This window comes from Leopardus geoffroyi, chromosome X (genome assembly GCF_018350155.1).
Source record: "Leopardus geoffroyi isolate Oge1 chromosome X, O.geoffroyi_Oge1_pat1.0, whole genome shotgun sequence".
Classification (NCBI taxonomy): Eukaryota; Metazoa; Chordata; class Mammalia; order Carnivora; family Felidae; genus Leopardus; species Leopardus geoffroyi.
Window position 1 is genome coordinate 116,692,837 of NC_059343.1, and position 27,863 is coordinate 116,720,699.

A 27,863-nucleotide genomic window follows, 5' to 3' on the forward strand; every position below is an offset into this window, starting at 1 on the left:
TTTAGATAAATGTACTTTGGAATAATACCTTGAGAAGAGGAACACTTGGTTATACCGTTATTTGATAGCGTCCTAACCGCCTCGAAGCTCTGCACAACTCGCAGAACTGAAAGGTGACGGAGGACGTTTATTTCAGACGCTTTATTCTTCACACTGGCCTGGTGCCAGCGTCTTACAAAAGTGACATGTCCCTTAGCAAAAGGTCAAAGGACACAGGGTGAAAGGCTGACCCAAAGTGAATTTTGTGGGTAGAAATGTATTTTCTCATTTGAAAGTTGGTCGAATGAAGTTTTACCCAGTGATTCGGTTACGCACAGAAGTAGTCAGTCTCCCTACCCTGGGTTATCAGTTTTTATCCTCTTGTTTGCTCCTGATTTCCTTTCATAAATCTCCATCTCTTGTACGGTGTAGAAAAGAGTTGCTATTAGTATTATGAAGCTGAGCTGTCCCCAGGTTCAGATAATCTCCTTTTGGATAAAATTGCCATAAATCTTCTGTTCCAGTTTGGTAGGGAAAAAGGAGACCTGGAAATTGGTCTCATACCTTTAAATTGATACTGGGATTCAGGCTGTGTGATGCCTTAGTATTTAATCTATTGATTTAACGGGGGGAAAATACTTCATTAAAGTGATTCCCCTCCAGTGATCAGTTGTTCTTTAGTTGTATTTTTTAAAAAGTTTATTTAATTTTGAGAGAGAGTACGAGTGGTGGAGAGAGGGAGAGAATCCCAAGCAGGCTCCGTGCTGTCAATGCAGAGCCTGACGCGGGGCTTGATCCCACGACCATGAGATCGTGACCTGAGCTGAAATCAGGAGTCGGACGCTTAACCTGAGCCACCCAGGCGCCTCTCTGTAGTTGTAATTCTTAATCTTGTATTTAACCTGAAAAGTCACTGACAGAGACGTGATGGTACCTAAAATGTAGCCATGAAATACGAGATTATTACCTCATGCACACATGTGCATGCGCACACACACACTTTTTATTATGAGAGTGTTCAAATCTACAGAGAAATAAAGTAGTGAAGTGAATGCCCACTTGCCAAGCACCTGGATTTAACAATTGTTAACATTTTTGATAAAATAAGTGACTAGTTTATATGTGTATTTGCTTCAGTTCTCCACCCTCAAAAGTGAGTATTCGCCTATCTTACCGCGGTTCCGTTATTATACCTAATAAAGTCAAGGGCAGTCACCTATTCTAGCTGACAGCCTACTCATATCCAGATTCCTCCAGTCGTGCCCAAACTGTGATTGACTGTGAATTATGAGTGACGCGATTATTGGCAGATCAGAGATCTGAGAACTTGGTACTGTCCCTCAGCTGACAGAAGTCAGAAGTATAGACCGGTAGCAGAACAGAACTTAAGCCAGAAAAATATAGAGTAATTAATTATTCATTACTCTCCCCTCCTCGAGCTATAGTGACCTCCGGAGAAAGCTGAGCCATCAACTGGGAATCCGCGTGGGGCTCGGAGTCTACCAGAACTCCTGTCTCCCGTACAGAGGGGAAGTGCCATCGAGAGAGGCCTGACACTCTTGTAGCTGGATGGTCAGTCATTCCACCATCATTCGTCAAGGAATCCTTCCTTTCCTCAATACCTTGAAATAATACCACAGAACTATAAAAATATTGGAAGAAAATACGTGAACATATTTTTATCATCTTAGGGAGGCGAAGGCTTTTCAAAGCAAGGCATGAAACGTTTGATTACATAAATATCTGAACGTCTTTATGGCAAAAGACAAAATTAAAAAGTAAATGGCAGGCTTAAAGAAAATGTTTGCAGCATAGAGTTTAAAATAAGAGTTCCGTAGGGGCGCCTGGGTGGCTCAGTCGGTTAAGCATCTGACTCTTGATTTTGGCTCAGGTCATGACCTCATGGTTCATGGGTTTGAGCCCTGTGTCAGGCTGAGTACTGAGGGTCTGGAGCCTGCTGGAGCTTCTCCCTCCCTCTCTCTCTCTCTCTCTCTCTCTCTCTCTCTCTCTGCCCCTCCCCTGCTCACACACACACACACACACACACACACTCTCTCTCTCTCTCTCTCAAAATAAATAAACTTTTAAAAAAACGAAAAAGAAAGGAGAGTTCTCTAATATGCTAATAGTGCCTACAAATCAGTAGGAGAAAAATTTTTGAGTGGGCAAAGGATATAAATGGACAACTTAAAGATGGAGTAGAAATGGCTCACCATATGGAAAGATGACTAAAGAAATGAAAATTAAAACTGAGATACCTTGCTATTCACCTTCTGTTTGGTGCAAATGACAAAGATTGGTAATATTTCATGTTGGTGAACATATGGGAGAAGAGGGCTCTCCTCCACTGTTGGTAAGCATACAAATTGGTCCAGCCTCTGTAAGGGCAGGTTGGCATATATTATTATTATCCCAAGTTCATGTTCTCCTCGCTAATGTAAAAGCTACTTAGGCAATCTGCCTCTGTTCCTGACTTCATTTCCTATTTTTGTGTCTGCTCTCTCCTAGCTGGTGCTATTTGTGCTTCTCATCCCAGCCAGGCAGACTTGACCTTCACTCCTGACTTCCGCGATCCCTTCACAACTGCAAGTCATTTTCCTACAAAACTGGAGTTTGCCTACTCTGCGCCTTTGAGAGTTTTGGAACAGCATGCAAGTTCACGTCGCCATCACGTTATCCTGCTGACTGTCTCATGTGACGAGACCGACACCCGGGTCGCTTGCTTCTGCCCTTGTTCTTCTGCCTGTTGTCCCCTCTGCAGCCATTGAGCACACGCACGTGTTGTCACGCAAAAGCCGTTTTGCTGTTTTTATTTGTCTTGTGAATGTTGTCATTTGCTTCGTGCGTATCACGAATTAGTGTCGTGTACTGCTCAGTGATCTAAAACTGTCACTAATTAGAAATTTGCGTTGAGTCTGGGTAGGAATGGCACGCAAGCAGAAAAGCAAGAGTGCAGATGCTAGAAGAGCAAAGAGGGCAAGAAAAGTGATGTTTGCAGCAAACGAAATGAAAGTTCTCGAAATGCTCAATAATGGTGAAACCAAGACCTCTCTAGGGCCCTTTTTTTCCTTTTTTTGGCATTAATAAATCTATGATTTGCACAATAAAAATAAGAAGCTATTAGGGCCAATCAATCGAGGGGCACACTAGAATCATCAAGAACATCATACATAACGTGAAATGCCAACACAGAGACCATGGAAAAGATGTGCACGTGTGGCTTCTACCCCAGGGAGAGCTGCATAGGCCTCCTCCTGTATGCGTAATCTGCCAGCGAGCATCACAAAAACGCAAGTTTCAATTTTCATCTGGACAAAAGGTTACAACATTCACTGTGAGTAAAGGGTGGTTGGCTAGGTTTAAGAAATGCTGTGGTCTGTCTGAAAAGAAATGGTCGGCAGAGGAAGCAGATCGTGAGGCTGCTGCTGGCTACCCTGAATACCTGATGGAATGGATTGAGGGAAATGGCTATTTCTTCAGTGCTGACGAAATGGCCCTGTTCAGGAAGTACATGCCTACTTGCACACCTTTTGCAGAGGATGAGAAAAAGACCAGAGGCTTCAAGCCTGGAAAGGACAAGCTCAAAGTTCTGTTTTGTTCCAACGGTTCTGGTGATTGATTAAACCCACATTGCTTCACAGATTGCGAAGTCCTTGCCCTCTTAAAAGAGAATGCTAGAAACACTTTTCTGTTTACATGAAGGGAAACCATAAAGTAGGGATCACTGAGAAACTCTTTTTGGGCCAGTTTTTGAAGTCTTCATTCCTGAGGTTACACAATATTTAAACCAAAAAAAACAAAAACAAAACCAAAAAACCTTGAATTCAAAGTTGCTGCTTTTGGACACCTGCTCCTACTGCCAAAAGTGCAATAGTAAATGCTGATCCTTGTGTTCCAGTCACCTCCACCCCCCAGTACAACTCCACTCCTTCAACCCAAGCATCTGGGAGTGCTGAAAATTGTTTGTGACGTACTGTACTTGGCGTATATTTGATTACCTTGCAGATCGTATGAGAGAGACGCCAGAACTGACTGTGAAAGTAGCTTGACAAAATTTCCCCATTTGTAATGCTTTAACAATAGTGGAAGAATCAATGCGAGAAATAACACAGGCAACCCTTAATGGAGCCTGGCACAAACTTGGGAATGAGGTTGTAATGGACTCTGAAAGTTTTCTCCCAGTGGTAGACGAAATTGAAAAGGTTGTAGCATCTGCAAAACATTTGGGTGGTGAAGGATTTGAAGACATTGATTTAAGTGACATTTTGCTGAAGTGTTAGATTCTCACCCTCAGAAGATAGTTGAGAACTTTTTCAGAGATGTGATCACATCAAAAGTTGATACCACAGGTCAGCATAGGTTAACATCCAGAACTCAAAGAATGTAGGAGCAGCTGTTCCACAAGTCAAATTGCTGTGATGATTCAGAGGAAAGAGATCTTTCGATGGAATATTTATTGACTTGAAGGCAAGATTTAAACGATTACCCACAACCCTATAAAACAGTAATAAGAAACCTTCAAATGAAGGCCAATAAGTCTTTCTCTCTGTTTGCTTCAACAGGGAAGAAGAGGCTGGACCTTCGGGCCATGTCATTCAAACCCATTCTACAAACAGCAGGCAGAAAGGCCACACACAGATAGTCGAACCTTGGGGTTCAGACTCCAACAGCTCTGATGATGTGGTGATCCAAGTGCTGGAGGATGAAAGTAGAACGGAAGGTTGAGCTTACTTCTCTCCAGACAAAACCCAATTGTCTTGATTCTTTCCCTATCACTACTCTGATGACCAGCATTTTCGCTGACGCATGATTGTCCTGACTTTGAGATCAGAGAGAAACAGAAATCGGTTGCCCAGTCATCACTATTACTGATGTGAAATTGGTAAAATACCAACAAGATTCACTTTACTTAGTGTCTTATTTCAGCGAACAGACCAAGTGTCTGGGCTGTCATAATACCCACTTCCCTGCTGCAATTCCCCCCCGAGGCTCATAAGTCCCCCCAACACAGATTCCTCTACAGTGAGGGTTCCAGGAAGTCAACTCCAATACGTAGGGAGGGGGGACACTCTATGTGGTTGGACAACTTGATTTTGTACTCTTGATACTGACATTTATTTTAATCTTACTTAAGCCTAACTTGCCATCTTGACAGAAAGAATCTAGACTCATTCGTTTGGTATCAGTTAATTTGTTTTCCAGCAGTTGTAGATGTAGCCATTGGTCAGTCTTTAAGGCAGTGCGTTTAAAATGCATTCTGGGATTTACTCTTGGTATCTACTCAAGGAGTAAAACCTGCCAGAGTTCATCTCCATTGACCCTCTCTGTTGTCCTATCTGGTCTTCCCAGTGATTTGCATATTTAAATACCCTCTGGGAAAGGGATATCGAAACTTCTTCCCGAAAGGTGGTAGAAATCCAATGATCCACACCACCCTCGGCGGCTGAAGGTTTGAATGATAGCTTACCTATATCTGAGTTTGAAGTGGTCAGAGGAAAGGGAAGAAAATCCAAGAGTTAAAAGGGCTTGCTTGCATAGTTACAGTTGAGGTATCAGGCATTCCCCAACAGGTTCAAAAGAGGCAGATGAGAGTTGAAAACTCATTTTCAGGTGCTGTGGGTCTAGCGGCCCGCCACAGTGCCAGAGGAGCTCACTCCCTTGCCTTACAGTAGTTCTCGACACATCAAAATCACGTTGGGGGGCTTTGAAAAATACAGATTTCTGGGACCTGCCCCTGGATGTACTGAATCAGGGATGGGGTCAGCACCTGTATATTTTTAAAGCTCCTCAACCGATGTTTTATACAGCCATGGTTGTTAACTGCTGCTCTCAGTCTGAACAGAATTCTAGTAGAAAATGTAATACAAATGGTAGTGGGCCCAGCAGCCAGGAAACCCTGATCCTAAATTTCGGCTCCACCACTGACTCAATGGATGGTCTTATTCAAATCACCCTACTTTTCCCTTATCTGTCAAGTGAAAGAGTAGGACCACTTGGTCTCTAAGGTCCCTCTCTCTCTGCACCTCAAAAGAAAGGTGCATCAACCTCATTGGTTGATTGTGAGTGTGCCTGAGCCCTTTCATAGAGACCAAGGTAAGTAGCAGCATTACCGTACTGTGTTCCTGTTATTTTAAAAATCGTGCTTCTGGTTCAAGTTTTACCATGTTTTAGTGCCTTCCAGAAAAGAGAGTTAGGCATAGAAAAACGAGAAACAAACATGGCATCAACTTCCTGAAAAGAAAGACAGAGAGGACCTCCTATGAGTTTCTTATTTGTGTTAATGGCGATTTTTCTTCTTGAGTTACAGGGCTTGGGGAAAATAATAATGCATAGATATTATGAGTAAAACATCTTAACATGTTGTATCTATTGTTTTCATAAACCAAAGCAGAGAACTCTGTATGGTTACTGTTTCAAGGTTCCATGGATAATTGGTACATTCTGAATCATATCTAGAGGTAAATATTTTTAAGTCGATGACTATTTTACCAGTAGAATCAGTGGTTCCATATGCCTTTAGAGAATGTGGTTTCCTGAGAATTTTACCATTTCTTGAGATTACTGCCTTGCCATTTTATTTCTCTTAAATTTGACCAGAATTAGAGAAATCAAATTTAAGTTGAACAGCATCAACCAGGAACCATTACTATAAAAATAATGCAATGGGAAACCAACTATTATATCAGTTTAGTTGTCACAGAAATGCCTAGACTTTGGCTTGAGAGGTGGAAATGTTTGTCTAGGGACCAGGCCATTTGAAATAAAATAATTGAGATAAATCTAATTCTTGTTTAATGCAATATCCAGTTAACATAATCTAAGAAGTCTCATTGATGACGATAAAATCTAGAACATTTCAATATGGCTGAGTTTAACAAGTCAGCAGAACTTACAGGTGGATTTGAAAGTTGGTATAGACCTAAGCGGTAGAAATAGAAATGAATGACAACATTGCCATGCAAATGGTGTTTCTTTTTTCTTTTTAAAATTAAGAATAGTCCCCAAAATTGACAAGCTGAAATTTCTTTTAGAAGATTGTATGCACAGTTTGGGTGAAAAGAATCTTCCTCTTGTCAAATGGTTCAGGTAAATTGTTGTGTTCACTATTATGGAATGCATGGAGTTTTCCTTCTTTACAGACATATTTAACCACTGGAAAAAGAAAAGAAAAGGAAAAGGAGGTGGGGAGAAAGGGCAGCCCAGGTTGATGAAACTTGTAGAGAATATTAGAAAACTGGTATTACATTTAAAAAGAGCCCTTTGTTTGTTTAAAATCTTTTCCGTTCAAAATGCAGACAAGGCTCTTTAAACCACACATTTGGATTACACAGCTGCCACCACCTGAATGCTAATAAAGGGCTTCTACGGCGTGTATAGCCAAAGAGTGTGCGAACCACGTTTGTGCTATGGAATATATTGATCACTGAACTTTACATAGAGTTACCTTTTAATGGTCTTCATGTCAATGTGCTATGGTTGTTTATCTAAGAATTCAGAAATAAATTGTGGCATGAACAGAGTGTATATGTTCTTGGGAGCCATAAAATCACATAGAAAATAGATGAAAGCCCAGATAGGACATTTCACTAGCGCGAACAACAAACGTTGGGAAATTAAATAGGAATCTAGTGTGCTTGAGACATTGCACTTCATCCCGTGATATAATTAACCCATTTTTGCAAACACCTAGAATTAACTCCTGATTTCCTGGCAGGGGCATGAGGAAGGCCGTGATGAGAAGAACCCGGGACATAGATAAATGAGGGCTTTGCCATTGGCTTCTTGTCTGCGTGGGGTGGGGACTCCCTCTCTTTGCGTGAGTGGCGCTTGGTCCCCGCAGGATCACCCTTGAGCTATTGGGGTGCGGCAAGTCAGCGTGGGGCCTAGGTTTGGGGATCAGAGTTGCTTTCAATCCTGTCCCTGCCAATTACCAGCTATGTGACTGTGGGCATGCTTTTTAACCATTTCAGACTTGAGTTTCTAATCTGTAAAACGGGGTCGAAAAGTACCTGCCATTATAGGATTGCTATGAGATTATATGAAATGCCTAGTACAGTGCCTGGCACATAGTAAGCGCTCAATAAATTGTTGCTATTATTATTATAACAAGCATTATAGAACTAAAGATGATAGTTTACTCATGTTTTTGCAGTATTTTAATATTTTGATATTTTATCTAATTTCCTTCAAAAAATGGTATGCATGATGGTTTTAAGAAGAGAGAAGGAATAACAATTGATTTTCAATATTTTTCTTTGCTTGTGAAAGATACCTGAAATGATAATTCCTTTGCCCCTGTGGTGCTCCTTGACTGCAGCTCCATTTATATGTGCTTTATTTATCAAGTGGTTATCCTTGCATGATATTTATTCATATACGGATGACTTTTAATGACTTTTTTCACATGGATATATTCCTATTCTCTAGAAAATAATCCATCCACTTGGTTCCACTTTTAAGATAATTAAGTCACTCTGTGTTAATAGGAGCTAACAATAAAGCTCTATAGGACCTACTTTGCTTAAACCACCAAATTATTAGCTCAGCTGCCTTTGAGAGAAAATTGGATATCTAAGTACTCTTACGAGGGGAGGACAATTCCGCATAACTCGCTTCTGAACATCTTTGCTATTTCATGCATTCTGTGATGGCATTCAAGAAACTTAGCATCATGCTTTCCAGAATGCTGAGTATTCATCATCATCCAACTGCTGGAACTGTTGGGTAACAGAGCTGTCACTGCCTCAGTTCAAGCCCCCGTTACCACTTAGCCTGGATGATTATAGTGGCTTCATAACTCACATCCCAACTCTTTTAGTGTTTGAACCTGGGAGTCTTTGATGTTCTAGTATATTATGTCTGGTAGTCTTCGGCACTTGGCTGCTTGACACATTTTCCTCGTGTACAATTCGGATGCTGGTACTTCCTTGTTCAAAAATCTTCAGTGGCTGCCCATTGTCTATGTATTCCACTACTTAACCTTTAAATCATGACCCAGGCCCAGCGTATTGTAACCAGTTGTGCCGGCCGGTGTTCTCTTTCCTACAGTGTATGTGATCACCCGTGTCTTCCTCAGCCCTGCCTAAGTACTAAAGATCTTCAGCTTACAACTCAACCCTGATCTCTTACATTTGTTGCTTAAGCTCTGGTGGGTAAGAGCAGAAATTAGACTTATTACCTGAAGCCAGAGTGCCTGAGATGAGACTTCAAAGCTGTAGCCTCCTTCCTCTTCTCCCCCATTATTACGAACACCTAGACTTGGCTCTTGATTAATTGGCGGTGGCATGATGAGTGTCCTAATGAGAAGAATATGGGACACAGAGTGAAGGCTTTGCCACTTATTCTCTGCCCTGGGCTGGGGACTCCCTCTCTTTGGATGAATGGTGCTTAGTCCTGGAAGGATAAGCCCAGTGTGTAAAAGTGACTTTCTTCTTTAATATTCTTTTTAAGCTTCCAGCCTATCGAGTTAGGGTATCCTCACTGAACCCCAGCCCCGTTTGCCTGGGGTCCTGAATGCTACCCATTCAATTTTGGCTCTAAATACAAATATTCTTGTTGTGCCCCTGAAATAATTAAGTGGAGATCTAAACTCCATTCTCAGGTTCTTGCTAGCCACCTATCCTGAGCATCATCACATACATGGTATCTTTATTTACCACCGGGCTTCAAATTGCTCTACACACTCTTTTGCATGTGAATGCTAGCCTGGGATGTACTTAATATACTTACTATACCCTAGATTTGGCATCTAGAGCAGGAACTGGCAAACTAAGGCCTTTGGGTCAAAACTGGCCCAACTTTTTTTAAATAAAAGTTTTATTGCAACACAACCATGCCCACTCATTTATGTATCACCCATGGCTACATTATAATGATAGAATTGAGTAGTTGCAATAGAAACCATATGGCCCACAAAATCTTAACTATTTACAGAAAACATTGGCTGGCTGACTCCTATTTAAAGTCAAGTAGTTCTCCAAGCTGGATGTTCCTTCATCTTTGATAATTCCTCATTCACATCCTGTCAAACAATACAAGGCTAGTTCACTGGGACTATGAAAATAGGTTCCAACCCATTCAAACTACTTGCTTTCGCTTGAATTTCCCTGCTTCCTCTTTGTCATCTTCCTAAGATGTCCTTTCTCTGTGTTTTGCTTTTTAGTGAGAGATGCCATAGTTATAAAGACTACTAGAGTAGCCTTATCATATGTCTTTAAATGTCACATCAGGTCCATATGTGAAAGTCTTTCAACATTGCCAATATCTTTCAACACGACCTTCTAGTATCTCTAAGATTAGGCCTTTTGATTCGTTAGTATCTCTAACATCAGGTTTTCTGAGCTTCACAGTTTCCAACATCTCCAATTGCCAGATCTTCTAAATGTTACAATGCCCACATCTTCTACTCTCTGGCCTGAAGCATCTCCAATGCCAGGGTTTTCTAATCTCCTCATCATCGGGGACATTAAAACTCTAGGTCTTCTACTTTCTCCAATAATCAATCATCAAGTTCCAGGTCTTGTCTCAGGGTCCAGAGTTCTAAGTTCCAATTTCTCTATGTTCCCAATCCTCCAGTGTCCCATATATGCACGTCTTCTAGAGTCCACGTTTTATTGTGTCTTAGTGCAGCTCTTCTAATATCTTCTAGCTCTCACGTCATTTGGTTCCTACAATTTTTAGTGTCTCCTAAATTCTGATTTTACAATGTCTCATTATCACCAGTTCTTCCACTGCCCAAGTCTTTCAATATCTCTTAAGAACCAGATTTTCCAATGGTTAGGTGTTCCAACATCCCCAATGTCTGGATGACTTGGTCTTTTGACATCCTGACATCTTACTGTCCAAGTCTCTTAATGTCTAGGGCTGCCAACGTCCTTGACTTCCAGCATCATGAAAATTATAGCTTCCAAATTCTGTGTCTTAACATGAATGTGTCAATATCCAGGTTTCCCAAATATCTCCCAATACCCAGGGCTTCCAATTTTAGGATTTCTAAATGTCTAGATCTTCCATTGTCTATATCTTCCAATGTTTAGGGCTTCCAAGGTGCAGGACTTACAATGCCTCTAAGTATTCAGGGCTTCCAGTACCCATGAATTCCAAACATTTAGGGTCTCCAAAGTCTCCAACGTCCAGAATAACCAATGTCCACAAAATCTAAGGTTTCCAATGTCTCCAATATCCTGTGCTTCCAATGTCTCCAATGTCCAGGGTTTCCAATGGTGCCAGTGTCAAGGTCTTCCAACAACTCCAGGTCTTCCAGCAACTACAAGTCTTCCAACAAATTCTAAGTCTTCCAACAACATCAAGGTCTTCCAGATAATCCACGTCTTCCAGTAATTATAGGTCTTCCATAAAACCCATATCTTCCAGGAAAATCCACGTCTTCCAGGAAAATCCACGTCTTCCAGAAAATCCATGTCTTCCAATGGTTTCAAGGTCTTCCAGACAATCCACATCTTCCAGCAATTTCAAGGTCTTCCAGCCAATCCATGTCTTCCAGAAAAAAACTGTCTTCCAGCAAATCCAAGTCTTCCAATCAATCCAAGTCTTCCAGCTGACTTATGTCTTCCGGAAAATCCAGGTCTTCCAGTCAATTGATGTCTTCCAGAAAGAAATCCAGGTCTTCCACTCACTCCATGTCTTCCAGAAAAATACACGTCTTCCACCAAATCCGTATCTTCCAGAAAAGTCCAGATCTTCCAACCAATCCATGTCTTCCACCAAATCCAGTCTTCTAGTCAGTCGACGTCTTCCAAACAAAATTGATGTCTTCCACTAAATAAATCCAGGTCTTCTAATAAAGCCACGTCTTCCAGAAAATTGATGTCTTCCACTAGATTCAGGTCTTCCAACAAATATATGTCTTCCTAGAGATCCACGTCTTCCGGAAAAAAAATCCATGTCTTCCGGGAACCTCCAGGTCTTCCAGCAAATCTACGTCTTCCAAACAATCCAGGTCTTCCAGACAACTCGGGTCTTCCTGAAAATCCACGTCTTCCAGGAAATCCACGTCTTCCAGTGACCTCCAGGTCTTCCAGAAAATCGACGTCTTCCAGAAAATCGATGTCTTCCAGCAAATCCACGTCTTCCAACAAGGCTGTGTCTTCCATCAAATTCATGTCTTCCGGCCTACCCACGTCTTCCAACAAATTTGTCTTCCAGAAAATCCACGTCTTCCAACTAAACCGCGTCTTCCAGAAAATCCACGTCTTCCAACTAAACCACGTCTTCCAGAAAATCCACGTCTTCCTGCATCTCCAGGGCTTCCAGCATCTCCAGGGCTTCCAGCATCTGCTCGTCTTCCAGCATCTCTGTGTCTTCCAGCAACTCCACGTCTTCCAGCATCTCCACGTCTTCCGACAACTACCCAGTCTTCCAACAGGGGGCTCAATATCCACATCTTCCAACGTCTCCAGAGTGCCGGTCTTCTAACATTGGGTCTTCAGTGTCTACAATATCCAGGTATTCTAACATGTTCCATAGTCCAGGTCTTCTGACCTTTCCCCAGGTCCAGACCTTTTTAAAATTAGTCTTCCCAAGTCCAAGCCTTTCTGTGTTCAGAGCCTTCTACAGACAGGCCCTCCAACACAAGTAATCCTGCCTACAGTAGATTTAGCCTCAAAAAATTTAATAAGGTGTTCCTTCTTACAGACCAGATTTTATGGATTAACTGTATTGCAGCTTAATAGTGTTTTCTGCTATTAGTAAATATGTATTTATGCTTTACAACTTTTTAAGATAGTGTTCATAAAACAGCCTCTGGAAAATAAACACACTGATGGGATTGCTGTGAGAAATTTTGCTACTTCCCTAATGCTTATAGGTTTCATATAGTCAACTATGTTTAGGTGCAAGTGGAATTCTTATTTAATGAAAAAAAAATCCTGTTTAGAGACTGTTTATTAGAGTTAACATACAGTGTATTTATCCATTTCTTTTAACACCAGTTTTTGTTTGGTCTTATGTGACCAATTAATAATAATAGTAATCATAATAATAACACTTGACATAGCATTTGCTACGTCCAGGCACTGTTCTCAGGTTGTAACATGCATCAACTCATTTAATCTTCCCAAGAACCCATTGAGGTAGGTGCTGTCATCTCCGTTTTACAGATGAGGAAACTGACACACAGAAGTGAAGTAACTTGTCCAAAGGACACAACTAATAAGTGAAATGAGAAAGCTGGGATTTGGACTCAGCTAGCTTGTGACCAGAGCCCATGATCCTAACCGCTATGCTATAATATCTGCTGCTGAAAGTCAAGATGAGAATTATGGGATCCAAAGCGTGATTGCTCCCGTTTTATGTGCAGACTATTATCAGATCTTATGTCCAAATGGTCTCACTTTTTCCTGTCACTATCAGAACATATTTGTATCCACAGATCTCATTCCTCAACTATTTACTATTATTCCCTTGCCCATGTGTATGGAACTAGGCACAAACACTTCCTGATACCGTTTTCAATTTGGGCAGAAATAAGGAAGCACTGAGTTCAAGAGCCGTTTGCTTTAGAATCATATTCATAAGTCCATGCTTTGAATCCTGGTGCTTGGAATTTGGCCCTCCCATCAACTTCAATCTCTTACCACTGACCATTCTCCAGTTTTACCTTACTATATAGACCACTTATCATTAGTTTGTTTCTGACCTCCAGGATTTACCTGTTTCTTCACATATCATTGACCTCCTGGATTCCTGACTACTGTCTTGTGTTCAACTAATGGTAACTACAACTCCCTAACCCCCAGCATGCTGACCTAGAGAACTAACTACTTGGTTCTCCACGTCTCACCTCCTAACAGGTGCTTCCAGCAATATTGCTACCATGCCTCTGGGTGGCATGACAAGCATTAAAGCTACATAATGAAATTATGGTTGGTCAAGGGATCCCTAAAGATCTAGAATTGTCTACATGGTAATACAAATGAATAATAATTATTATTAAAATTGAAATACCTTCCAAATGTCTAATGATTTATTTTGCAAAGTGCTATCATTTCATCCATCATCCATGTCTTCATTCATTCAACAAATGTTTATTGAGCGCCAACTGTGTGCCAGGAATATTTTCATGGAGCTCAAAATCACCTAGGGGAAACCGACAGTGTACAAATAATTGAACAATTATCTATCAGTTGTTGCAAGACCATGAAGGAAAAGTAAGTATAGGATGTTGTGAGAGTCTGGAAAGTTAAGGAAAGCATTCCTGAGGAAGTAACATTTATGGTGACTGAAGGATCTATTTTCTCGTTTGATTAGTAAGATGGGTGTTTTATATCAGGTTAGACAGCAAGTACTAGCGATGGGCATGGGATCCATGTATTTTGACTTCTTTTTTTCCCTACTACTCCATGCTGCCTTAAAAAATGTATGTATAGTAAGTATAGTTTTGGCACTATATGTCAAGGGATATAAAAATGTTGGTCCTCTTTGACTTCATATTTTCATCTCAGTGAATCTATTCAAGATTTCATTTAAAATTATTTCATTTAAATGCGGATAATTCATGCACAAAGATGTTCCTCACGTAGTAGTTGGTATAGTGAAAAACAGAAAAACCTAAGGGTCTCACTTTAAGGGCATGATTAGGTAAATGTGCTATTTCCATGTGATGGAATATTCTTTCATTAAAATATCTGTGGTATGTTGATATTATATAATGTTAAGTGAAAAATCAGCACACAAGATTATATAAAGTGTGACTGCAATTATCTTGAGTATATATAATCAGAGAAACGACTAGAAGTAAACATATTGGAGATTGTGAACTAATTATCTCTAGGTGGGTACGTTTATGTGTGACTTGTGTGTACTTCTTGGTGTTCTTTTTTTTTTCTCCCAAAGTTCTTACAGTGTGAAAGTATTTTATATTCAGGAAAAATATTTAAATGATTGTGCATAAACGTTCATTACTTATTCATCTTATTATACATGTAATCAAGTTTTACTGTTGAAAACACTTCAAAATGAAAGAAACCAAATTGAAAAAAATTAAGATCTCAAATAAACTCAATACTTAGAGATAATTTCTATAAGGTTTTTGGTGTCTATTTTTCCACCCTCTTTCACAGGTATGCTTATTCTCTTTTACAAAATGGAATCATACTTATATTTAACCCAGTTTTCCCCTTAACAATAAATTATAAACGTCTTCCCATGTCAGTGACTGTGAGTCTATGTTCTAATTTTAATATGTAACTTTAGTATCTCCTATTGGCGGGCATCAGGTTCTTTCTAGTTGTCTTGTATTCTAAAAACTGCTGTGCAGAACACAAACTGTGTCGTCTTCCATGGTGGCCCTGTACGTGCTTGTGTGCAAATTTTTTCAGGTATCACTTAGGATAAATTCTTAAAGGAGAGTTGCCGAGTTAAGGGATATGTACATCACAATGCTTATCAGAGCAAAAAGCCCATAAGCAGTCAAGATGTCCAAGAATCGGGGGTGGTTAAATAAAATTATATGGTAACTCTATGACGGAGTACTATGCAGCCATTTAAGTTTCTACCACAGAAGAATATTCACTGAAATAGGAATATGTTGACAAGATCTCATTAGTGAGAGGAACAGGTCACATGGAAGTATGTATAACAGTCAAATCTTTAGAAAGCAAACTATATAAATGTCCTCTGAAAAATGACCAGAAGAATATACACTACTATGTCAGTGGTAAAAGTCCCAAGGGGAAAATGGGTAAATTGTGGTATATTTACACAGTGTAATATTATACAACAGAGAAATGAACTACTGCTGAACATAATAATATGGGTAGATTGTACTTCTATAATGTTAAATTAAGGTATCAAGTCCCGGAAGAGCACATATAATAGGATGTCCTTCCTATATTATTCAAAAACAAGTGAAACTAAACACTGTGTTATTTAGGTACACATATATACTTGGGATTTAAAATATTTTATTAAAAAGCAAAGGAGAATCGATAAAAACTTCGGGATAATGGTCATTGGGACTGAGGAAAGGGGCTGGAATAGGAGAAGATCATCGAAGTGGATTGAAGTTATCGTCTGTATTCTAGCACTCAGGTTCAAGGGGTGGGTGGGTGTTCCTTATATAATTAAAAGCATACCATTGACTATTTAAGAATTGTACGATTATGAAAATTAAATCCAATAAGTTAATGGATAAAAATAAAAGCGGGCCATGCATAGATCGATGAGACACTGAGCGTTGATTACTCATAATACAATTCGGTGAATTCAAATTGCATGGTATTTCTTAAGCAGTCATCTCTGGGTGGCTGGAATACATGGGCTTTTTATTCTCTTGTAGTTCTTTATTCTCTAAATTTCCTATAGGGAAAATACAATTTAACAATAATTGAAAGACAAGCCCCAAACTACATAGAGGAAGATCTCAGATATGTTTAATGTGCATACCAGACACTGAAAAAGTGTTGACAGGTTAATAATAATTGCCTTTGTCTAGTGACATTTCGCATCATTTTTTTCTGTTTCCTTACAGTTGTTTTTTTAATCCAAATGTTACAGAGTGAGCTTATTTTTTTGTTGCTACAAAAGTAATATATGCTTACTGTAAATGCAGTAGTATATAGAGTAACAAGTGACAGTTCCACTGTCCAGAGACAGCCATGATTACTTTTTCTCTGTATGTGCATGTGTTCTTGATGTTTCACAAAATGAAGTCATCCTGTACATATTATTCTACAACTTGCCCTCCCCAGCTGCGCTCAACAGAAAGTCATTAAAATATTTTTTAATGTTTATTTATTTTTGAGAGAGAGAGAGAGAGAGAGACAGAGGGTGAGCAGGGGTGGGGGAGGGGCACAGAGAGGGAGACCCAGAGCTCAAAGCCCGCTCCAGGCTCCACGCTGTCAGCACAGAGCCCGATGCAGGGCTCGAACTCATGAACTGTGAGATCATGACCTGAGCCGAAGTCAGAAGCCCAACCGACTGAGCCACCCATGTGCCCCAATAGAAGTCATTTTGTTGTAATAGCTGAGGGAATTCTATAGTAAGGTGTACTATATAATTTATTCAACTCTTCCCACATAAATCTTGAGATTGTTAACAGTTGTTTTTTTCTTCTTTACCATTACAGATAATGCTATAAAAACATTCTTTTTAATCTATCTTTTGCACATTTACAAGTATTTTTACAGGCTGGTACCTTAGAAGTATGATGGCTAGATCAAAGGGTGTGAGCTAACTTGACCCCTGGCATGCTGGACCCTGTCATTCTTTTTAATTTTCGTCAGCATTTTGGATGAAAAATCCAATCTCATTCCATTAAGTTATTTTCCCCTGATCACTAGTAAAGTTAAGCACCTTTTAATATTTTTATTAGTTATTTGTATTTCTCCTGTTGGAGATTGCTCGTTCATATCCTTGCCTTATTTTTCTGTTGAATCATTTGTCTTTTTCCTTGTTGATTTGTACGAGGTCTCTGGATATCAGAGCTGGTATCCTTTTGTCTGCCGTATACCACAAATGTCTGTCATTTGTCTTTTTCAACATTTATTTATGGTGGTATTGCCCTAACAATCTAATTCTAGAAATGGGCAAACATATTAATCTTTCTTTTATAGTTTCTTGGTTTTGTCTCATACTTAGGTAGGTGTCTGTATCTCAACATTATAAAAGTATTATCTTATGTTTTCTTCTAATACGTTATTTATTTTTTATTATGTAGTGCCTTAATCCACATGTCCATATGGAATTGATTTTGTGTGTGTGTATGGTGGAAAGTAAGGGACCTATGTTTATTTTTTCCTATGTTATTTATGGAATTACGTCTGCACTAATTTGGAATTCTTGTTTTTTTTATCAGGAAGTATATGGGTATACTTATGCTTCTTTTCTGTCCAGTTTTGTCTTTTACTGAGCTGGTTCCTTTCTGCTTTAATTACTATAGCACTATAATATGTTTTGAAAACTGATGGGGCTGCTTTTCTTCCTCCATTATTCTGTTTGATTTTTCAGGATTTACTTAGCTATTCTTGTACATTTTCTTCAGATGAATTTTAGAATCAGCTCATCAACTTCTGTTAAGAAAAAAAAAAAATCCCTTGAATTGCCTCAGGCCTTTTGAGTAATGTGTCAAGAACTGATATCTTTATGACACCAAGTTTTGCATTTATCCTGTATCCAGGCATCATATTAAACTCTGTTCTTAGCCCTATGTTATTTTTCCAGTTAATTATCCTGAATTCCTAGGTACAGGAGCATGTCAGTTGTAAACAATGGCACATTTGTCTTTTCTTTGCTAATGTTTGGATCTCATTTTTTTCCCCTTGTACAACATCGATAAAGATCTTATGACTTCTAGGACAATGCAGATTTATACTGATTCATAAAGAGCAAGCATCCTTCTCTTGTTTTTGACTTGAACACAAATACCTTTTTTCACTTTAAAACATGATGGTTGCCGTTGTTTATGATAGATAACCTTTTTCCAGTTATGGGAATACTCTTCTAGTCTTGATTCCTGATTGACTTCTAGTTCTGTCAGGAACAGACAAAGAATGGTATAAAGTCTCTTCTGGCATCTGCCAGGGCGATAATATGGTTGTTCTCTTTAATCCCTTAATGTAGTTAATTACACTGATAGGTTTCCTGATGTTGAGAAATTCTTGCATTCTTGGAATCCAATTGACTTAGTAGTGTTGTTTTGGTTCTGTCAGTATTTGATTTCGGATGTAAAGCTCTATATTAACAAGTGCCTACAGCGCCGCCTCCTTACCTTTTTCACATGTTGGCACACTGGGGCAGATGGACAGGACTGCTCAGGACAGAGGCAGCTGGCTTCTCAGGCTCTGCCTGTTTGCCCCCAAGGCCTTAGAAGGTAAATTACACACACGCTTGTTGGGAAAGTCTCATTTATTGTTTTCCTTTGTGTGATGTCCTTTTCCTGCTTTAATATCATGATTGTGTGTACTTGTGAATGAACTGGAATTTTTTTCTTATTTTGCAGTGTGCCTTAGACACAAGCTGTTCCCTTGAAAAGTTGGTAATACCCATAAAACCATTTATTTCGTCCTGGTGCTTATATGGGAAGTGGGAGGGCAGAAATGCAGATCTCTCAGTTTCTTCCTTATGTGTGTGAATTTTTAGTTTTAAAATTTCATTTATATTTTTTTATTGAATTAACATGCGGTTTATATTAGTTTCAGGTGGACAATAGAAGGATTCAACAATTCTATACATTTCTCAGTGCTCATTGAGATAAGTGTACTCTTAATTTCCTTTATTTCACCCATTCCCCCACCCCCCACCCATCTGGCAACCGATCTGTTCTCTGTATTTAGAAGTCTTTTTCCTGCCCTGATCATCAGTTTATGCAAGTTTTCCACCTCTCCTTGGGGCAATTTGTGAAACTCTCCCATTTCATTTAGATTTTCAGATGTATTGATTAGAAGTTGTACATAATCGTCTAATGTGTCTTAACTTGCATATATGTGGTGATATCCTCCTTTTTTTCTTTAATAGAACTGTTCATAGATTTGTGTATTTTATTTTCAGTTTAACTATTTTTAAAAGTTGTTCCTTAATATCACTTTCTGCTTTTGTTAATACTTCTTTCTATATTCTTTGGTTCTGTTTGGTCTCTTTCTAGAATAATTAAGTGAATGCTTAGTTTATTTTTCAGTCTTTCTTACTTTATACTTAATGCATTTAAATGAGAAATTTTCCTCTGGATGTGTTTGACCGTGCCCCCAGTTTCCACATAAACAGTGTTACCATAAACAGCAGTAGCCAAAACAGTGTGACCTTTTTTTTTGGGGGGGGGTCACTTCATCTGTAGTTAGTTTTGTTTTCCTTTTTAGTCCAAGAGTTATTTAGAAGTATTTATCTATTTCAGCATGGTTAGATTTTAGTTGACATTTTGTTTTTCTACCCTTTTTCCCCTCTTATTACTAATCCTACTGTCTCATGGATGGAGAATGTTTCCTGTGTGGATTATACATTTTGGAAATTTTTTGTGTCCTAATGTAATAAACTTTTATAAATATTCCATGGGCAATTGAAGCAAATGTATGTTTCCTTTTTGTTTGGGTAATATTATATCATATTTCTACATATTAAATTGAATTGTCACTCATATTTTCCCTTTTGATGTGCTCAATCTAAATTTTTGATGAGAGTATGTAAAATCTCCCACTTATTTTATCATAGTCTTCTATTTCTAGCCTTTTCTGCTTTGCACATTTGAAATTCTTTTTCAGTGCATTAAATTTCATGATTATCTTCATTGGATTGTGTTAGTTCACAACATAAAGGTACCTTCTTTGACCCATTTGATGCTTTTTGCCGTGATGTTTCTTTGCCACCTTTACTTGATTTTTGTTAGCACTTGTCCGGTGTAACTTTATCCATTTCAGGATCTGCAGTTGTTCTGCACTGTTTTGTTTTAGGTGTGTCTTTATCTTTTCAAAACGGTACATGATGATTTTTTCTTTTACTCCATCTGGAATGTTTGCCTTTTAATTCATAATTAAAATTTTCACATTTATTACAATTATGTAATCTTTATTTATAATTCTGTCATTATTTGAATTTGTTTCTCTTTTTGCTAAGCTTGTCAAGGCGCATGTCCTCCTTTCCTATAGTGGCTTAGGAGTTAGAAATATCACTTCTAATAGTGGTTGCATATATACATATATGTGCGTATATGTCTTCTTTTTACCTCGTGTACTTTTGTATCATTAAAACTTCTAAAGTGAGCACATAATACCTTTGTAATGAAAAAATAAAACAACACTGCTTTTAAGTGTGCCTAGAATATATTTGTTCATTCTTTACCGGTCTCCCGTCCCTCGCTCAGGCTGTCATCATTGAGATTATATATATCCTTCCACTGACCTCACGACCCCTCATTACTCCTGTCCATCCCGTTAATTGCTGCCAGATTATTGACTTAAAATACCATTTCCTTCCTAGAACTCAATTCCTTTTTTTTTTTTTTTTCAACGTTTATTTATTTTTGGGACAGAGAGAGACAGAGCATGAACGGGGGAGGGGCAGAGAGAGAGGGAGACACAGAATCAGAAACAGGCTCCAGGCTCTGAGCCATCAGCCCAGAGCCCGACGCGGGGCTCGAACTCACGGACCGCGAGATCGTGACCTGGTTGAAGTCGGACGCTTAACCGACTGCGCCACCCAGGCGCCCCTAGAACTCAATTCCTAATGAAAGCTGAACCTCTGCGCCATGACTCCCCCATGGAGCCATTCCCGTTCTCCACTTGCCCGTGGACCTACTACAGCCACACTGCTTCCCTCGCCCCATTTGTCAGCATTGGTTCCTTCTTTTGCTTTTGGTTATTTTGTCCTTGACTTTCCCTCTATATTTTCAGAGTCCTGCCCAACCACAAAGAGTCTAGATAACCTGTCTCAGAAGATAGGTTATTCTTCTGTCCTAATAGTTTTCCATTATGGGAAGACATGCCTCTTCAGGGAGCAGGAATATTCTGGTCACAGAACTGTGGGAAAAGTCTTCATTTTTGACCATGAAGCCTTAAAGCATTTGATGTTTATTGAAAAGGGACATTTGGACCATGTCCTAAAATGACTTAACTTTGAGACTGATATTAACCCCTCACCCCAAACCAAAGGTTTCTTTACGCTGTTTCCTCAATGACGATGCCGGTTAACATCACCTCGATTCAAACCTTTCCCCGGTTTCTGAATCCTCTCTGGCAGAGGATAGTCAATCTTCTATTTCCTTGAGAATTGTTTGGGGCCTATCAGAATTTAGTCGGTGACTTGAGCTTCTCTGGAAGTTTCCATGAACTGCTCTGGGCCTGATGCCTCAGCAGAACCTGTGCTTGCATTTCAGTCAGTGTGGCCCTTCCTACCCTAGAGTGGAAGCTAAGAATGGGATGTAAGAACTCTAGGCACTGAGGAAGTATATTTTCGCCTCAATGCCAAAAAATAATTAGTTCTCTATTGCACTCCTACCCCAACAAGACAAGGTCTTTAGCATACTTTTTACTTTTATTTCCCCTACCATTTCTTCCAGATAACTCTGCCCCCAGAGTGCCTAGAAGGGAGTACAGCTGCAAGCAATATTTGCCTCATGAGATAGAGTTCCATTGGATCAACAAAGCTGAATTCTTGACGAACCACTGCCCCTTATCTAGACTTCAAAATATTTTTGGTTGCTTACACTATGCCTATATTTCTATTTTTAGGACATAAGCACATTACCAGTAATTATGGAGACAATATGTTTTTCTGGTTTCATGGCACCAAGTCTTCTCCTTTCCTGTATGCATTTCTTATTTTTACTGAATAAAACATGTTTTCTCCTCCTAAAATGAGGAATAAAGTTCTTTTCCGTATCTCAGCACAGCTTCTCCTGCATATGTAGGGTCCTTGGGAACATGTAACTGCAAAAATCCACTACAGGATGGGGTCTTGGCGCATCTGAACTCATGGTACCACCAGGAGTACCACGGCACCATATTTAGATATGGGTGTTACGTCATTCCGGAAAAACTCACCAAAACACATGCCTCTCTTTTGAGCCAAACTCAGCCTCAAAAAGGTCCTGTCCTCGTCAGCAAGGGTGAAACCAGATGCTCATGCAATATCTGCCCCCAAGTTCCTAGGTGAGAAAACTCACAGAGCTAACACCCAGACTCAGGTGGTCCTGCTCCAGAGTTTGTCTCAGGATGGGAGTCACGCGTGCGTTTTACACAACTTGTATCTTGCTCGCTTCATGTTGTCCCTCTGAGCATCATCACAGACATTTGGCCTTTCATAGACTCTACTGGTTCTACGGAACCATAATCACTTTTTTTTTTTAACTTAAAATAGTTTTATTGAGGTAAAAGTGACACACGATTGCACATATTAAAGGTGTACAATTTTGATATGTTTTGATGTAATCACTTTTTTAATGTTCAAATTTTCACGGACCGTTAGGAATGATTTTACGCCAACTCTTATGTCACAGCCCAGGCGGCTTCCTCCCAAAAACAGAAGGTTCCAGGCTGATTTTAATGTATGCTACTCTGTAAGGACCCCAATTTCTTTTTAGTGAAAAGTTGAGAGAGCCATCCCAGGAAGCTGCAAGTGGAAAGGATTTCACATGAGTGCTTGAGGTGAAGCAGGTTAACACGGTGGTTGCTATATCCATTCATGAAGAATCAAAAGGATTCCTCTTTTCAAAACATACTGCAAGTTCACATTATTGCTTTTAAGTCACTGTTTCTTTTTACTTGGTTTAATGAGGGCTTTATTAATCCAATTTTTCTTTTGTGTTTTTGTGCAGCCAATTTTTTCCGCCTTTTCTAATGACTTTATTAAACCATGTTATGTGTTATGAAACCATGTCCTAGTCTCCCAATTGAGCAGCCTTTGTTTTTCTATTAGCATATATTTCTTAAAATGGCTGCAAACTGTATAGCTCCAATCTCCATCACTATTCCTCAAAGCCCAGCTATCTGCAAAGAAAACTCTCCATCCATGGAATTCAAAAGTGCAGGACATAAGTAGTTCGAATAGAATATTGGGAAGTTATCTCAAAATTACCGTTAACGCTTTATTGTTATGGGAGCTAGTGTTTTTTTCCTACTGTTGAGGACAACTTTAATGTTGAATCCCAGTTTATTAAAGACCTTTACATAAATATAGATATTTATTATCTTAGTACTATGCCAGTTTACCTTTGGAAATAGCAATTAAGAATATCAGAAAGTGTAGCCAGTGTCAAAAATCGTCAGACTTAAATTTTTATTCAGGAAGTTCAGTGGGTTTATTTCTGTACACATGTATAATTAATTTTTTTTTACCATAGGCATCAACACAAAACACCAGAAAACTAAGATAACAAACTTCAATTGCAATTTTATGTTCAAGTTACACTTATTTACTATTCTTTTTCTCACCCTCCTTCCTGCTCTCCCACTCTCATCCAGGGGCTGACATTATTTGCATGTTTTCTTATTTAAAAAAGCCATTTAAAATTTTAAGTCAAAGATCAACATGGATTAAGATGTCCCATCTCTGGAAGACCAATTTTGAATTTCATAGTAATTTAATGCCTGCCCAGAAAAGATACACAAAAGTCACTTCCTTCCAGGTTACTTTGTTGACAGGGCCTGTGCTGCTTCCCTATTGTGCTGTATCAAACCGCTTCAAAATTCACTGGTCTGAGTCAATAACCTTTCATTTTCGTGAGCCTATGAGTTAGCTGGACATTTCTTCTCATTTTTTGCTAGACTCCCTTATGTGTCTATGGTCAGCGGTGGGTAAATTAGAAAGCTCTGTTGATCTTGGCAGGGCTCTCTCACATATTTGGGGGTTTGCTGGGATAAGCTGGCTCCCGATCACATGGCCTTTCATCTTCCATCAGACGAGCCCAGGCACGTTCTCATTGCATGGCAGAGTTCCGAGAGGGAGAGTAGAAGTGTGCAAAGCCACTCAAGGCCTATCGATGGTGGATTCAAGACGTGGGGGGAAAAAACCCTTCATCTTTTATGGGAAGAGCTACAAAGGTACATTGCAACAGGTATGGAGATAGGGCATCCATTAATGGTGGCCATCAGCTGTGGGTCACGCACATAACTGTGCTGCTCTTGACTGATCTCTCACATATTTGGGGGACACTAGCACTATGCTGCCCTTGGACAGCCCAGCTGGGACAAGTGGGGTCTGTTCCACATGTTCTCTTGCTTCCCAGCAGCCTTATTCTTCCCACACAGCAGGAATTGAAGAGAAGATTTAGAAAGGACCATGATCTTGCGGCCTAGAGATGGAGCTGGCACATCATCACTTCCGCCACATTCTGTTGGCCAAAGTTATAGCGTGTAAGGAATGAAACTTTCCCCCAAAAGTCCTATGTTGAAACCAGATCCCCAGTGTGAGGGTATTCAGAGGTGGGGCATTTAGGAAGTGATTAGGTCATGAGGGTGGAGGCCTCATGAATGACTGTTTCCATTCCTTCTATTTTCAATAGTCTCTGAGTTAATGATAATTGTCTCTATTCTCATGTTAGCAAGATGGCAAACTAGGAAGTCCCAATGCTCATCTCTCCCACAAAACCAACAAAAACAATGAATAAACATCTATATGGCAATAAGACTAGCTCTAAGAGAGCTCCAGTGTACAATAGAGAAGTGCAATAAAGAAGCTGAAAAAGAGGAAGAAAACAACTACAAGACAAACAAAGCAGTGAACAAAATGGCAGCAGTAAGTTCTCACTTCTCACTAATTACTTTGAATGTAAACACATTAAACTTACCAATTAAAAAGCATAGAATGGATAAATAAACATGCTCTAGTGATATGCTATCTGCAAGAGAGACTGTATTTATTTATTTTTATTTTTTATTTTTAGAGGGATAGGGAGCACGAGTGTGGGGCAGGGTCAGAGGGAGAGAGAGACAGAGTGCCAAATAGGCTCCGTGCTCAGCACAGAGCCTGACAAGGAGCTCGATCCCATGACTCTGGGACCATGACCTGAGCCCAAACCAAGAGTCAGATGCCCAAATGACTGAGCCACCCAGGTACCCCCGACAAATTTTTAAAATATCCATTTGGGGGCACCTGGGTGGCTCAGTCAGTTAAGCCTCTGACTTTGGCTCAGGTCATGATCTCATGGTTCATGAGTTTGAGCCCCGCATCGGGCTCGGTGCTGACAGCTCAGAGCCTGGAGCCTGCTACGGATTCTGTGTCTCCCTCTCTCTCTGCTCTCTCTGCTCCTCCCCTCCTCACACACACTCTCTCACTGTCTCTCAAAAATAAACAATAAAAAAATAAATAAAATATCCATTTGATTCTTTTTAAAAAGCAACAACATAAATATACATGTTTAAATAAACATGTTTTCAAACTTATTTTTGTAAATAGTAAGTATAAATTCCAAGACAAAAAAAATAGAGTGGCATTGTCTCACATTTTTGTGAATGTATTTGTAAAAAGTTTCAACTAAGAGAGACTCACTTTAGAATTAAACATACATAGGCTAAGAGAACAAGTCCTTTCATGCAAATGGTAACCACGAGAAAGCAGAGGTGGCTAGATTTATATTATACAAAATAGACTTTAAGTCCCAAACGGTCGGTCTCTAGAGACAAAGAAGGTCATTATATAATGATAAAAGTGTCAATTCAAAAGGAAGATGTAACAATTATAAATATATAAACACCCAACATCAGAGCACCTGAATTAGTTAATTAGTTAATTATCCATATAAATATGCAAAACAGAGCTGAAGGCAGAAATTGACAGCAATAAATAATAGTAAAGGACTTCAATACCCGCACTTAGAAAACCCAGACAGAAAGCCAATAGAGAAACAGCTGGCTTGGACAACACTGTATACCACATGGCGGGGGTGGGGGAGGGGGTGGCTAGGTGTTGTGTTGATGATGAGTGTGACGGGTCTCAATCCAGCAGAATAACCTGGACCTGCGTGGCAGTCAGGGGTTTCAGGAATAGCAAGAGAGCAAGCCTTGATGTGCAAGTGCTTTTCAAGCCTCTGCTAATATTTGCTGACGTCCCATTGGTCAAAGCAAACAACATGGCCAACCCGGATGCAAGGAGTGGAAGGACAGAGTCCACTTCTTGACGGGAGGGTCTGTGGTATCCCACTGCAAGAGCAAGCGTGCAGAAAGGAAAATGAGATGTGGTCACATTTGTACAATCGCCACACTCCTCCTCTCATTTCATCCCCTATCCCTCTCCCTTCATCGCTTACTCTACTCCAGACAAACCAACCTCTTCCCCTTTCCTCAGAAATGGCAGACATGCTCTCACCTCAGGACCTTTGCATATGCTGATCTTACCCAAAATATCCTTCCATCAGATATCCATATAGCTAGTTCCTTTGGCTCCTTCAGGCTACTGGGTTGGCAATTTGGCCTGGACCCAGCCGGGCAATTTTTCTGTTCTTGGCTGAGATCCCTCATGTGTCTGTGATGATCTGGTAGGTCAGCAGGGTGCTAGGAAGGCTTCAGCTCTAATGTCTTGGGTCTGCTCTGCATTACTTCTCACCCACCAGCAAACAAGACTGGGCTTGTTCACATATTAATCATAGGGTTGGTTCCATGACAGTGTAGAAGCACCGTCAAGGCCTCTAGAGACTTAGCTTGGAACTAACACAATGTTACTTCCATCGCATTCTGTTGGCCAAAGCAAGTCAGAAGGCCACATTATCAGACTCAAGAGGTGAGGAAATAGATTCCACTCCTTAACGGGAGGAGCTTCAGAGTCACATTGCAAAGGGGCAGGAATACAGGGAGGGGAATAAATGTAGCCATTCTGGCAAGCAATGCACCATAATGTGCCATTTTCTGTATTTTTCTTCAAAACAATAGTCTCCAGCTTAAAGGAGTGTATCTCTCATTACTCCCGCAATTAGGTTTGCCCGTGTCTCCTTTCTCTTATCATTTGGAAGTTCTATCAGACAGACCTTGACTCGCCTTTATGTGTTCTCCATACCTCACAACGTTTCTTTCCTAGCTTTGCTCTCTCTCCCAACACCCATCCCCAGTACGTTCTGAAAGTGTACTTTGTCATCTTCCAGACCTCTAATTTGCTTTCCTGCTGTGTTCCTTCTGCTACTTAGACTTTCGTTTGAGGGAATATTTTCTTTTTTAATCTGGCAATTATATTTATAATGTTCACAAACTGTTTCCTTTCCAATATACTTTTTTTTTTTTCATGGTCGCTTGTTCTATTCCTTTACGGATACAAATCCCCCCCCTCCACTTTTTTTTTTAGTTTTGAAGTTTGTATTTAAATTCCATTTTGTTAACATACAGTATAATATCAGTTTCAGGTGTAGAGTTTAGTGATTCACCACTTATGTACAACAGCTGGTGCTCATCACAAGTGCCCTTCCTAGTACCCATCAGCCGTACAGCCCAGCCCTTGCCCACCTCCCCTCCAGC

The 27,863-nt window shown here is 39.8% G+C and overlaps 2 long non-coding RNA genes across 2 annotated transcripts; one reads left to right on the forward strand and one right to left on the reverse strand.

The window, feature by feature from the left end:
- The first annotated feature begins 1,403 nt into the window (after positions 1-1,403).
- Positions 1,404-15,150, forward strand: LOC123594138. Its single transcript, XR_006710679.1, has 3 exons — positions 1,404-1,551; positions 2,488-3,949; positions 4,542-15,150. It is a non-coding gene; the product is annotated as an uncharacterized LOC123594138 (long non-coding RNA).
- LOC123594139 lies at positions 12,373-13,804 on the reverse strand. The gene is made up of 3 exons (XR_006710680.1): positions 13,789-13,804; positions 13,720-13,725; positions 12,373-12,480 (listed from the first exon to the last, which is right to left on the reverse strand). It is a non-coding gene; the product is annotated as an uncharacterized LOC123594139 (long non-coding RNA).
- Positions 15,151-27,863: the final 12,713 nt, after the last annotated feature.